Source organism: Zea mays, chromosome 1 (genome assembly GCF_902167145.1).
Source record: "Zea mays cultivar B73 chromosome 1, Zm-B73-REFERENCE-NAM-5.0, whole genome shotgun sequence".
Lineage (NCBI taxonomy): Eukaryota > Viridiplantae > Streptophyta > Magnoliopsida > Poales > Poaceae > Zea > Zea mays.
In genome coordinates, this window is record NC_050096.1 from 208496497 (window position 1) to 208509577 (window position 13081).

Here is a 13081-nt window from a genome sequence, read left to right on the forward strand (position 1 = left end):
CTTCCTTCTTCCCTTCTTGTCATCGCCCGTGTCACTATCACTTGATAATGGACATTTAGCAATAAAATGACCGGGCTTACCACATTTGTAGCAAACTTTCTTAGAGCGGGGCTTGTAATCCTTCCCCCTCCTTTGCTTGAGGATTTGGTGGAAACTCTTGATGATGAGCGCCATTTCCTCGTTGTCGAGCTTGGAGGCGTCGATGGGGAGCCTACTTGACGTAGACTCTTCTTTCTTCTCCTCCGTCGCTTTGAATGCGACGGGTTGCACCTCGGGTGTGGTGGTGGCGCCTCGCTCAATGATTTGTTTGGAGCCTTTGACCATCAACTCAAAGCTCACAAACTTTCCTATAACCTTTTCGGGAGACATTAGCTTGTATCTAGGATCACCACGAATTAATTGAACTTGTGTAGGATTAAGAAAAACGAGTGATCTTAAAATAACCTTGACCATTTCATGGTCATCCCATTTTGTGCTCCCGAGGTTGCGCACTTGGTTCACCAAGGTCTTGAGCCGGTTGTACATGGCTTGTGGCTCCTCTCCTTGGTTGAGAACGAATCGACCGAGCTCCCCCTCATTCGTCTCCCGCTTGGTGATCTTGGTCACCTCATCCCCTTCGTGCGCGGTCTTAAGCACGTCCCAGATTTCTTTGGCACTCTTCAACCCTTGCAGCTTATTATACTCCTCTTGACTTAGAGAGGCGAGGAGTATAGTAGTGGCTTGGGAGTTGAAGTGCTGGATTTGGGCAACTTTATTCGAATCATATCCTTCATCCCCTATGGATGGTACCTGCGCTCCAAACTCAATAATGTCCCAAATGCTAGAGCGGAGTGAGGTTAGGTGATGCCTCATTTTATCACTCCACATACAATAATCTTCATCGTCAAAAACCGGTGGTTTGCCTAATGGGACGGAAAGTAATGGAGTACGTTTAAAAATGTGAGGGTAGCGTAAGAGGATCTTACTAAACTTCTTGCGCTCATGGCGCTTAGAAGTGATGGACGGCGCGTCGGAGCCGGAGGTGGATGGCGACGAAGAGTCGGTCTCGTAGTAGACCACTTTCTTCATCTTTTTCTTCTTGTCGCGACTCCGATGCGACTTGACACGGGGAGGTGATTCCTCCCTTCCTTTGGCGTCGGACTCCTTCGATGGAGCTTTCCCGTGGCTTGTGTCCGTTTCCATCTCCCTCTTGGCAGATGCTCCCGACATCACTTCGAGTGGTTAGACTCTAATGAAGTATCGGGTTCTGATACCAATTGAAAGTCGCCTAGAGGGGGGTGAATAGGCAAATCTGAAATTTATAAACTTTAAGCACAACTACAAGCCGGGGTTAGCATTAGAAATAAAGTTGAGTCCAAAAGAGAGGGCGAAAACAAATCACAAGCAAATGAAGCGGATGACACGGTGATTTGTTTTACCGAGGTTTGGTTCTTGCAAACCTACTCCCCGTTGAGGTGGTCACAAAGACCGGGTCTCTTTCAACCATTTCCCTCTCTCAAACGGTCACCTAGACCGAGTGAGCTTTTCTCCCCAATCAAATGTGTCACTTAGACCCCACAAGGACCACCACACAATTGGTGTCTCTTGCTTTGATTACAAGTTGCTTCAGAACAAGAATGGGGAAGAAGAAAAGCGATCCAAGCGACAAGAACTCAAATGAACACGAAAATCTCTCTCTCACTAGTAACTAAGTGTTTGGAGTGATTTTGGACTTGGGAGAGGATTTGATCTCTTGTTTGTGTCTTGGAGTGAAGTCTAGGGCTCTTGTATTGAATGCAAATGGCTGAAAACTTGGATGCCTTGAATGGTGGTGGTTGGGGTATTTATAGTCCCAACCACCAAACCAACCGTTGGGGTTGGGCTGCTGTCGATGGGCGCACCGGACACTGTCCGGTGCGCCAGCCACTTCACCCAACCGTTAGGGTTCTGACGGTTTTGACCGTTGGAGCTCTGACATCTTGGTGCATCAGACAGTCCGGTGCCGCACCGGACAGGCACTGTTCACTGTCCGGTGCGCCTCTAGCGCCTGCTCTGACTTCTGCCGCGAACTGTAGCTTTGTTAGGGCACTGTGCGGTCGACCCTTGCACTGATAGCCGTTGCTCCGCTTGGTGCACTGGACAGGCTAGTGGCGCACCGGACAGTCCGGTGAATTATAGCGGAGTGCGCCTGGAGAAACCCGAAGGTGAAGAGTTGGAGGTCGATTCACCCTGGTGCACCGGACACTGTCCGGTGCGCCAGACCAGGGTCCTCTTCGGTTTCTTTTGCTCCTTTCTTTTGAACCCTAACTCGGATCTTTTTATTGGTTTGTGTTGAAACTTTGGCACCTGTAGAACTTATATTCTAGAGCAAACTAGTTAGTCCAAATGTTTGTGTTGGGCAATTCAACCACCAAAATTATTTAGGAAAAGGTTTGACCCTATTTCCCTTTCAAAAACAACTCTCAATTTATGGTACCAATCAATAAGCTTGTTCTAGTGAGTTTTCTTTATTAAGAATCAATCATAAATTAAAACAAGTAAGAGTGTTAGGTGCCATCGCTACAACAAACAAAAATAAAGTTCTGCATTATGTTTAATTCAAATTTTCATTAAACAATTTAATAAAAGATTCTCCCACTGTATGTTTTACAATCATCTTCTCTCTAGTGATATAGTGGATAAGATCCATTGTCGAAGAGGAAATCTCCGGCCGGGTGGTGGAATGCACCCGCCCTAAATCCTTAGATTAGGAGGGGCCTAAGCGTTTTGCTTGTTAGTTGGAAAATGGAGAGAACACAAGAACACACAAGGATTTAGAGTGGTTCGGGTCGCCGGAGCGTAACACCCTACTCCAATGTGTGATATATTGAGCTTGTATGAACTTGTGAGCCTGAGCTGGGTCTAAGTGTGCCTAAGTGAGTCTACTTTGTAACGTCGTGTGCCCTCCCTTTTATATCTCAAAGGGGGGCACGTACAAGGGTGTTGAGTCCCGACATGTGGGCCTAGGGGCAAAACAGAGGGAATACTTGGAGCAACTAACGTAGGGTGCCAGGGCAATCTCCTTACGCCCCGATATCCGCAGCGTGTGTAGTATCGGTATGCAGTGGAAGCTTCACTGGCTACGTAAGAGTGATGATGATCGTGGCGCATGCAATAGTATGGTCACGCTGCTTGCCCCGAGATTAAGACCTGGGTACTCTTTGCCTTGGAATCCCGGGATCCTACCGTGAGTAGCCCGGACCCCTCCTGAGGGGTCTGGGACCTGTTCCAAGGGTCTGGTTCGTACCTGTGGAGGTCTCGAACCTCGCCCGGAGGTCCGGGCTGTGCATCCAAGAGTCCGGCACTTTCTCGTGGGGGTCCGGACCCACTGTCGTCGCCTTGGAGTATGTCGTCTCTTTTGGTCACGTGGCGGCCCTGGAGCCGCCCACGTGGTGGGGTTATGTGTTGTTCGCCACGCGACTAAAGATAGCCGCATGGACACAGCACCTTCATACTGTAGTAACGGGTACCCTATTTCCAGGGTACTGACATCCATGTTCACTAAGTTTTAATGAGCTTTAGAATCAAAGCAAGATACTTAATGATATATGTAAGAACCATTTGCTAATCACATCCTATATGACTTTTGTTTGTTGGGTGACATCTAATGATCCAGCTCCTAATATCACACCAAAGACCCAAATCAGATTTGATGGCCTTGTTAAGCAAATCAATAATATGCATGCAGATGTCTAACATCCACTCTAATATATTAAAATAATCGATGCACTCTACTTTGACAGATCTATCAAGTGATGATTAGAATCTTCATAGACACACCACTCTTGATTTTTCTAAGAGAAGTTATATTATCATATTTATTACATGGACAAATAGTATGATAGGAAAATAAAATACCACAAATAATTGTATTAAATGTGACATAATATGCCCCTTTATCATGGTGATTTGCATCACCAAGTCTCGTTTGTGGCTGTTATATTTGGGTCATAACATTGACAACATTCTCTACAAAACAAAGTTAGGTAAAGAATCAGATACCATCGTGTGGTGTGTCCAAACAATCTATACATTGTATGCAAAGAATAGTCATGTGCTCCTCAAGTTATCATATCTATCTCATTCAATCAAGATAACATGCGAGTAGAGCATCATATATCGGTAACACTAGATGTGCAACGCATCGGAAGAAGAGCACGTCGATACAGTGGAAATAGTTATATGTACTCACGTACCAGCAGCAGCAACATGTTCACTTGTGCTCGTTAAGTTCATTATTGATGAACATGTCAGTAATAGAAACGGTGCCTCCACGGTATCCATACGTGCGGGAATGAAATGTCGTAAAGTCAGTGTGCCAGTACTACCCCACAACGAGAGAAAGGGCAGAGGCATCTTAAGTGCCCTTAATAACCCTAGGAAGAGAAGTGGTGCCTAAGATAATCCTCTCAAGAACGTTTACATAGACCATTGTTAATTGGCATTTACTCTAAAGGTCTTTTTATGTTTTTATTGATCATGATTGTCTCTTGCGCATATACTTGACACCAGGGGCGGATCCACAATGTGGGCAAAGTGGGCCATGGCCCCACCTCAATTTTTGGAACTCTTTATACCTACATTTTGAATATACTATAAAATAAAAAATATAAGGTATATGAGACCAAATTAGATAAACACCGAGTGTACCACATCATACCATCGACTAACCCACAAGATCTAGTCCATTATCCTATGCCACGACCTATGTCGACTAAAACAAAGAATGACAAATGCATCAACCGCACGTCTCTAGCATCCAACCCCCGCTTAGCGCTTGTCCTAGCGTTGTGTCCGCTGCCCAATCGGCGTCCAACAGTCAGTTCATCACCGTTGGCCTACCGCCCAGCCGCCCACCCAATCATCATCGCCAGACACCGTCTCTAGCTTGCGGCCCGCCTGCCATTGCCGCCAGCCTATCGTCTAGCCGATAGCCCGTCATGGCTAGCCCGTCTCCACTCGGCCACGACCTCGCACTAGAGTGCAAGCTGCCACAACCACAAGATTGACGGTTTAATGGTGTTTTCGATGTTTTTTCTATATAGTTTTGTTCTTTTACTTACATTGATGCTTACCTAATACTTTTTTTCTTCTAATTGTAGATTGAATTTTCTATCGATGATTTGGCGTCGCTAAAAGGATTTTCGATATCCATATTATTTTATAATAGTCATGATATTATAACTTAATTTTCATGCTATTACCAAGAAATTACTTATAGTTTATTTTTTTTGTGATTTATCCATTGCGGATTGGCCTCACCTAGACTTTCGTCCTGCGTCCGCCACTGCTTGACACTATGATCATAGAGTTGATGTTGCATTGGTCGAGTGGACGACGTACGAGTGGTCGTAAAAGCCAAAGCCAGGTGGCCAAGGTGGAATATTCACAACATCATGTAGAGGTGAGCGCGATCTATGCATATATGTCATAGCGGGACATACATGCATATGTGGATATAAATAGATCTATTTATTCGTTGAAGTCAACTTTAAGTCAAAGTATCGGGTAGGACAAAAAAAACTTCAATGCACGGCCATAGAACTTGTTTGATTTTAACTGGATTTGAAAATGGGGGCAAAGCCAGAGATAAACTCCAACGGACTGAAACAATAATTGCGCAAAACAAAGTAAAAATATATCAACTTGTTCTCTTTTGGAACGGAGGGTGTAGGTTTTGCAGGTAGAAATGATGCCGAGAAGTGTTGTTCGTTGTGGAATGGAAGTATACAAGTGGCATGGACTAGCCGATGTGTGCATAAGCTGTTGAATCTTTTATGGGCTTGGCCCATTTATTGAATAAACTCTATGGTGTGTAATGGTGGAGAATACCAATAGTACCACATTGGAAGTCCAAGGGTCTTTTGCCTTGACTTATATGGTGGGATTTATTCCACTTAACTTGAGAAGTCAAGAAATGGACAAGGGCGTGCCACGCGCGCGCGCGCGCCGCCGCCGCCGGGCGTGGCGTGGCGTGACCGCGTACGTCAGCCGAGTGACCCTGTCTCTTCGTCAGCCAGCCGAGTGACCCTTCTCCTTCAGCTGCCGACTTATGGCGTGACTCGGCAAGAGCTGGCCGGCTCATGGCATAACTCGGCTAGAGCTGGCGTGACTCGGCGACCTTTCCCCTTCAGCTTCCCTCTGCGAGAGGTTAAATAGAGGAGCATCCCTGTCATTCGGTACACGCGAACACACCACTTTCAGAATCACAGTCCAGCCGCCGAGTGAGGGTATTTCCATCTCGTGACTCTGCGCGCACAGAGAAGCGAGAGGGCAGGTGCCTCCGAAGCCGGTGCCGTTCGAGACCTTGCACGGGGGATCGGTAATTAGGTTTTTGGGGAGCGTCTACGCGACTGCCCAAAACATCTGCGACATGACAAAGGAAGTTGGACAAGGATCTGGATCAGAGCGCATGGGAGGGTATGATCAGTTTAATTCATTACTGTTTTGCGTTCTACAGATTATATATGTTTTATATATGCATTTGTACTGTTTCATGTATAGCAAAGAGTTTATCTCATCTGTTCTGTTACCTTATAATGTGTTATATCTGTTTGTTTTAATTTTACAATCATGATGTTTATGTTTCTATTTGTTTATTTTCAATTGTTCAGTCAGTTTATATGTTTATCGTATTTATATGATCTATATGATTCATATGCTTTGTGTTCTCATGATCCATATTGTTATGGATATGATTGAGATTACGATTTCTATGGTTAATTATCTTTTATATGTCATCATCATAATATTAATTTATGTAATTAAAATGATACGAAAAATGCCTATAATTCTAACAATCCAAAAACCTAAGGTTAGGCATTTTTCTGTCAGAGGTTTTGCTGCTGTGCTAAAGCCTGATCCTTTTGATGGTAAAAACTTCTTGATATGGAAAGCTAAGATGGAATTGTGGCTAACTGCAATGTCTTGTTTTCATGCCGCTGAGGGCAAGCCTGTCAACTTACCTCCTGAGGATGAGGCTAAGTTTAAGGCTGAAGACAACCTCTTTCGAGGAGCAGTAATTAGCGCACTGGATACTAAATTCTAGAAAAGCTATATCATCCTTCCCACGAGGAAAGAGCTGTGGGATGCTCTTGTCGGAAAGTTTGGAGTAACTGACGCTGGTACCGAGCTGTACCTTATGGAGCAGCTGTATGACTACAAGATGGTTGAGAACCGATCTGTAGTGGAACAGGCTCATGAGTTTCAGGCACTAGCTAAGGAACTCGAACTTTTTCCTTGTCCTTTGCCTGACAAGTTTGTGGCTGGCGGTATAATCGCCAAGTTGCCACCTTCTTGGAAGGACTTTGCTACCTCTCTCAAACACAAGAGACAAGAGTTCAATGTGGAGGAGCTCATTGGTACTCTTGATGTTGAGGAAAGAGCTAGATCAAAGGACAATGGAAAAGGTGTGGAGACCTCTACTGCTAATGTGGTGCAGAAGAGAAACTTCCGCAAGTTTAACAAGAAGAAAAACCAAAACAAACCAGAGAACGCAAATAAATCTGTTCATACAGCACAGTTTAAAAAGAAGAACAACAATAACAAGGGAAAGGGAGGTTGCTTTGTCTGTGGCAGTGATCAACATTGGGCTAGAGAGTGCCCTGATCGCAAGTTCACACAGGACAAGAAATCAGCTAATGTTGTTACCACTGAAACTGGAGATGGAACATCTGGGTATGGTAATTCTTTACCATTTGTTCTCTCAGTTTGTAATTCACCTGAGTGGTGGATGGACAGTGGTGCAAATATTCATGTGTGTGCTGATGCCTCTATGTTCTCCTCCTACCAGGTCGGGAGGTCTGGCGCCTTGTTAATGGGAAATGGGTCGCGTGCTCATGTTCTTGGTGTTGGTACGGTCATTCTGAAGTTTACTTCGGGAAAGACGGTGCCATTGAAGAGCGTGCAGCATGTGCCCTCTATCAAGAAGAATCTCGTTAGCGCGTCTATGCTATGTCGAGATGGATACAAAGTTGTTCTTGAGTCTAATAAATGTGTTGTGTCTAAACATGGTATTTTTGTTGGTAAAGGATATGACTGCGGAGGTTTGTTCCGCTTATCACTGCATGATGTGTGTAATAAACTGGTGAATTCTGTTCATTTTTCTGATGAGTCAAATTTATGGCATTCACGTTTTTGTCATGCAAGCTTTGGCTGTCTTATGCGGTTAGCAAATATAAATTTAATTCCTAAATTTAACTTGGTCAAAAAGTCTAAGTGCCATGTGTGTGTTGAATCAAAACAACCCCGCAAGCCTCACAAGGCTGCTGAGGCGAGGAGTTTGGCACCTCTAGAACTTGTTCATTCTGATCTGTGCGAGATGAATGGAATTTTGACCAAAGGTGGTAAAAGATACTTTCTCACTTTTATAGATGACTCCACTAGATTTTGTTATGTGTATCTCTTAAAAACAAAAGATGAAGCGTTCAATTATTTTAAGGCCTATAAAGCTAAAGTTGAGAACCAACTTGAGAGGAAAATAAAACGTTTAAGGTCCGACCGAGGTGGAGAATATTTCTCTAATGTGTTCGATGAGTTCTGCGTGGAACATGGTATTATTCATGAGAGGACACCGCCATTCTCACCACAATCCAATGGAATTGCTGAAAGGAAAAACCGCACTCTAACAGATTTGGTGAATGCCATGTTGAGTACAGCGGGGTTGTCCAAGGTATGGTGGGGTGAGGCGATTTTGACAGCATGTCATGTCCTGAATAGAGTTCCAACAAAGAACAAAGAGATCACTCCATTTGAGGAATGGGAAAAGAGAAGAGTAAATCTCTCATATTTGCGCACTTGGGGTTGCTTGGCTAAAGTGAATGTGTCAATCAACAAAAAGCGTAAACTTGGGCCTAAAACTGTTGACTGTATATTCCTTGGGTACTCTTTTCACAGCACTGGGTATAGGTTCTTGATTATAAAATCGGATGTGCCTGATATGTATGTTGATACTATCATGGAATCAAGAGACGCAACATTTTTTGAGAATGAGTTTCCCATGAAGAATACACCTAGCGATACAAGTCATGAGACTATAATTCCCCATGAGCACGAACTGTCGATTCCTATAGATCATGCTGAGGATTCTCACGTGCACATCCCTGAGGAGGATGACACTATAGTCACTCGAAAGAGCAAGAGACAGAGGGTTGCAAAATCCTTTGGTAATGACTTTATAGTGTACCTTGTGGAAGACACACCAACTACCATTAGTGAGGCATATTCCTCTCCTGATGCTGACTTATGGAAGGAAGCAGTAAGGAGTGAGTTGGAATCTATTATGTCTAATGGAACTTGGGAGGTCGTTGACCGTCCTTATGGTTGTCAACCTATAGGTTGCAAATGGATCTTCAAGAAAAAGCTTAGGCCTGATGGTACAATTGAGAGGTACAAGGCAAGGCTTGTGGCCAAAGGATATACCCAAAAGGAGGGTGAAGATTTCTTTGATACCTACTCACCAGTGGCTCGATTGACTACAATTCGCACATTAATAGCCGTGGCAGCCTCTTATGGTCTTATCATTCATCAGATGGATGTTAAGACAGCTTTCCTAAATGGAGAGTTGGATGAGGAGATCTATATGGATCAGCCAGAAGGGTTTATTGCGGATGGTCAAGAGAACAAGGTGTGCAGGTTGATAAAATCATTGTATGGCCTAAAACAAGCACCTAAGCAATGGCATGAAAAGTTTGATAATACTCTTACAGCAGCTGGCTTTGTTGTAAATGAATCTGACACGTGTGTATACTATCGGTATGGTGGGGGTGAGTCTGTTATGCTGTGCCTTTATGTTGATGACATCTTGATCTTTGGATCAAATCTCAATGTGATTGAGGAAGTTAAAAGTCTTCTATCGAGCAATTTTGAGATGAAAGATTTGGGAGAGGCTGATGTCATTCTAAACATCAAGCTTGTTAGAGAAGCTGATGGTGGGGTAACTTTGTTACAATCCCATTATGTGGAAAAGGTATTGAGTCACTTTGGTTTTAGTGACTGTGATCCTGCTCCAACACCTTATGATCCTAGTGTGCTATTGAGAAAGAATCGGAGAATAGCAAGGGATCAATTGACATACTCCCAGATCATTGGCTCGCTCATGTACCTTGCAAGTGCGACAAGGCCAGACATCTCTTATGCTGTGAGTAAGCTAAGTCGGTTTGTGTCGAAACCAGGAGATGATCACTGGCGTGCTCTTGAGAGAGTGTTGCGGTATTTGAAAGGTACTATGACATACGGTATTCATTATACCGGAAACCCAAAAGTGCTGGAAGGCTATTGTGATGCCAACTGGATTTCTGATGCTGATGAGCTTTATGCCACAAGCGGATATGTGTTTCTGTTTGGAGGTGGCGCTGTTTCCTGGAAGTCTTGCAAGCAGACTATCTTAACGAAGTCTACAATGGAAGCAGAACTCGCAGCATTAGACACTGCTGGGGCTGAGGCCGAATGGCTTCGTGATTTCCTATTGGACTTACCGGTGGTTGAAAAACCGATACCGGCTATTTCCATGAACTGTGACAACCAAACGGTGATTACAAAGGTTAACAGTTCTAGGAATAACATGAAGTCTACAAGGCATGTTAAGAGGAGATTGAAATCTGTCAGAAAGTTGAAAAACTCTGGAGTTATAACTGTGGATTATGTCCACACATCAAATAATCTGGCAGATCAATTCACTAAGGGTCTATCACGCAATGTGATAGAAAGTGCATCGAGGGAAATGGGTATGAGACCCATGTGAGATCTACTCTAGTGGTAACCTGCTCTATGTGATCGGAGATCCCGTGAAGTAGAGTGGAGAAACAAGCTAGGAGTAGATTGTGAGGAAAGATCCCTTCTTTAACTCATTTCTGATGCACATCTTTCCTATCTGTAAGGCAGGATGGTTTTTGCCTTAATGTATTCCAAGAGTCTTATAAAGGTGAGATGTTGTCCTACAGAACATCTTCTGAGGAATACACCTATATGAGTCAGACTGCTAGTCACAGTCTATGGGACTTGGGTAATCCCTAAATACTCATGAAAGGCACTGAAGTGTGACTTATATGCTTCTAAACAGCGGGAATACCCTTTTGCAGCCTAGTATCAGCAAAGGATTTGAGTGAATCTTATTTCGCACAAAACTGTCAATTCAAGGCATAGTCCATTGTTCAGTTGTGAATGAGTGAAACTCTTATTCTAGTTGGATGTTCAACTTAACAGTCTCCATCGAAACACTGGTATATCAAAGGATTGTGATTCTGATACTTCATCATTTCAAACCCTAGAGTTTGGTGGGGATTGTTGAATCTTTTATGGGCTTGGCCCATTTATTGAATAAACTCTATGGTGTGTAATGGTGGAGAATACCAATAGTACCACATTGGAAGTCCAAGGGTCTTTTGCCTTGACTTATATGGTGGGATTTATTCCACTTAACTTGAGAAGTCAAGAAATGGACAAGGGCGTGCCACACGCGCGCGCGCGCGCCGCCGCCGCCGCCGGCCGGGCCGGGCCGGGCGTGGCGTGGCGAGGCGAGGCAGGCAGGCAGGCAGGCGAGCGGGCGTGGTGTGGTGTGGTTGTGTTAATTTTTAGCACTCACTAACCGCGTACGTCAGCCGAGTGACCCTGTCTCTTCGTCTGCCGAGTGACCCTGTCTCTTCGTCAGCCAGCCGAGTGACCCTTCTCCTTCAGCTGCCGACTTATGGCGTGACTCGGCAAGAGCTGGCCGACTCATGGCATAACTCGGCTAGAGCTGGCCGACTCTTGGCGTGACTCGGCGACCTTTCCCCTTCAGCTTCCCTCTGCGAGAGGTTAAATAGAGGAGCATCCCTGTCATTCGGTACACGCGAACACACCACTTTCAGAATCACAGTCCAGCCGCCGAGTGAGGGTATTTCCATCTCGTGACTCTGCGCGCACAGAGAAGCGAGAGGGCAGGTGCCTCCGAAGCCGGTGCCGTTCGAGACCTTGCACGGGGGATCGGCAATTAGGTTTTTGGGGAGCGTCTACGCGACTGCCCAAAACATCTGCGACATGACAAAGGAAGTTGGACAAGGATCTGGATCAGAGCGCATGGGAGGGTATGATCAGTTTAATTCATTACTGTTTTGCGTTCTACAGATTATATATGTTTTATATATGCATTTGTACTGTTTCATGTATAGCAAAGAGTTTATCTCATCTGTTCTGTTACCTTATAATGTGTTATATCTGTTTGTTTTAATTTTACAATCATGCTGTTTATGTTTCTATTTGTTTATTTTCAATTGTTCAGTCAGTTTATATGTTTATCGTATTTATATGATCTATATGATTCATATGCTTTGTGTTCTCATGATCCATATTATTATGGATATGATTGAGATTACGATTTCTATGGTTAATTATCTTTTATATGTCATCGTCATAATATTAATTTATGTAATTAAAATGATACGAAAAATGCCTATAATTCTAACATAAGCGGTGGGCGAGCCCGTGGGAGCTAGCTTAGCTAGCTACGTGTACACGTACTACTAGTAGGTAGGGTAGCCTAATGTTACGCTTGAACTGATAATTAGGAGTGAGACAAGGAAATGAGCAAGGGATATTCTGGAGCAGGGTGCACGTACTTAGCTTCTTTTTCAGAAGGTTGCCGGCAATGGTGCGTTGCACTGTCGCCGTCCAATCCATGTGCGCGCGTGTACGCGTGCATGCTTGCACGCTGCACCCCACCCCGGGGAGCTCAACAGGTACGTATGTCGTATGTGGTTTTACGGGGCGAACGTATCATAGGTTTGCACATCAACTAACAAAGGTTAAAAAAGTATTCTGAAAAAAAATCATATATATTCTTTCCATCATACTCTAATTATATATAAAATTTTAAGTTCAAATTCGTTATATTTTACCTATAATAAAAAAAAGAATAATGTTTTAGTCGATTTTCTAATTTAAACTTGTTAAAAGTTTTATCTTTTTATTACTCTTTATGTAATGCGAATTTTACTTGAAATTTTGCATATAATTAGAGTAGGGGTAGAAAGAATATATATATATATATATATAGGGAAGAGGTAATGGAAGCCCTGGGCTTCCCCTA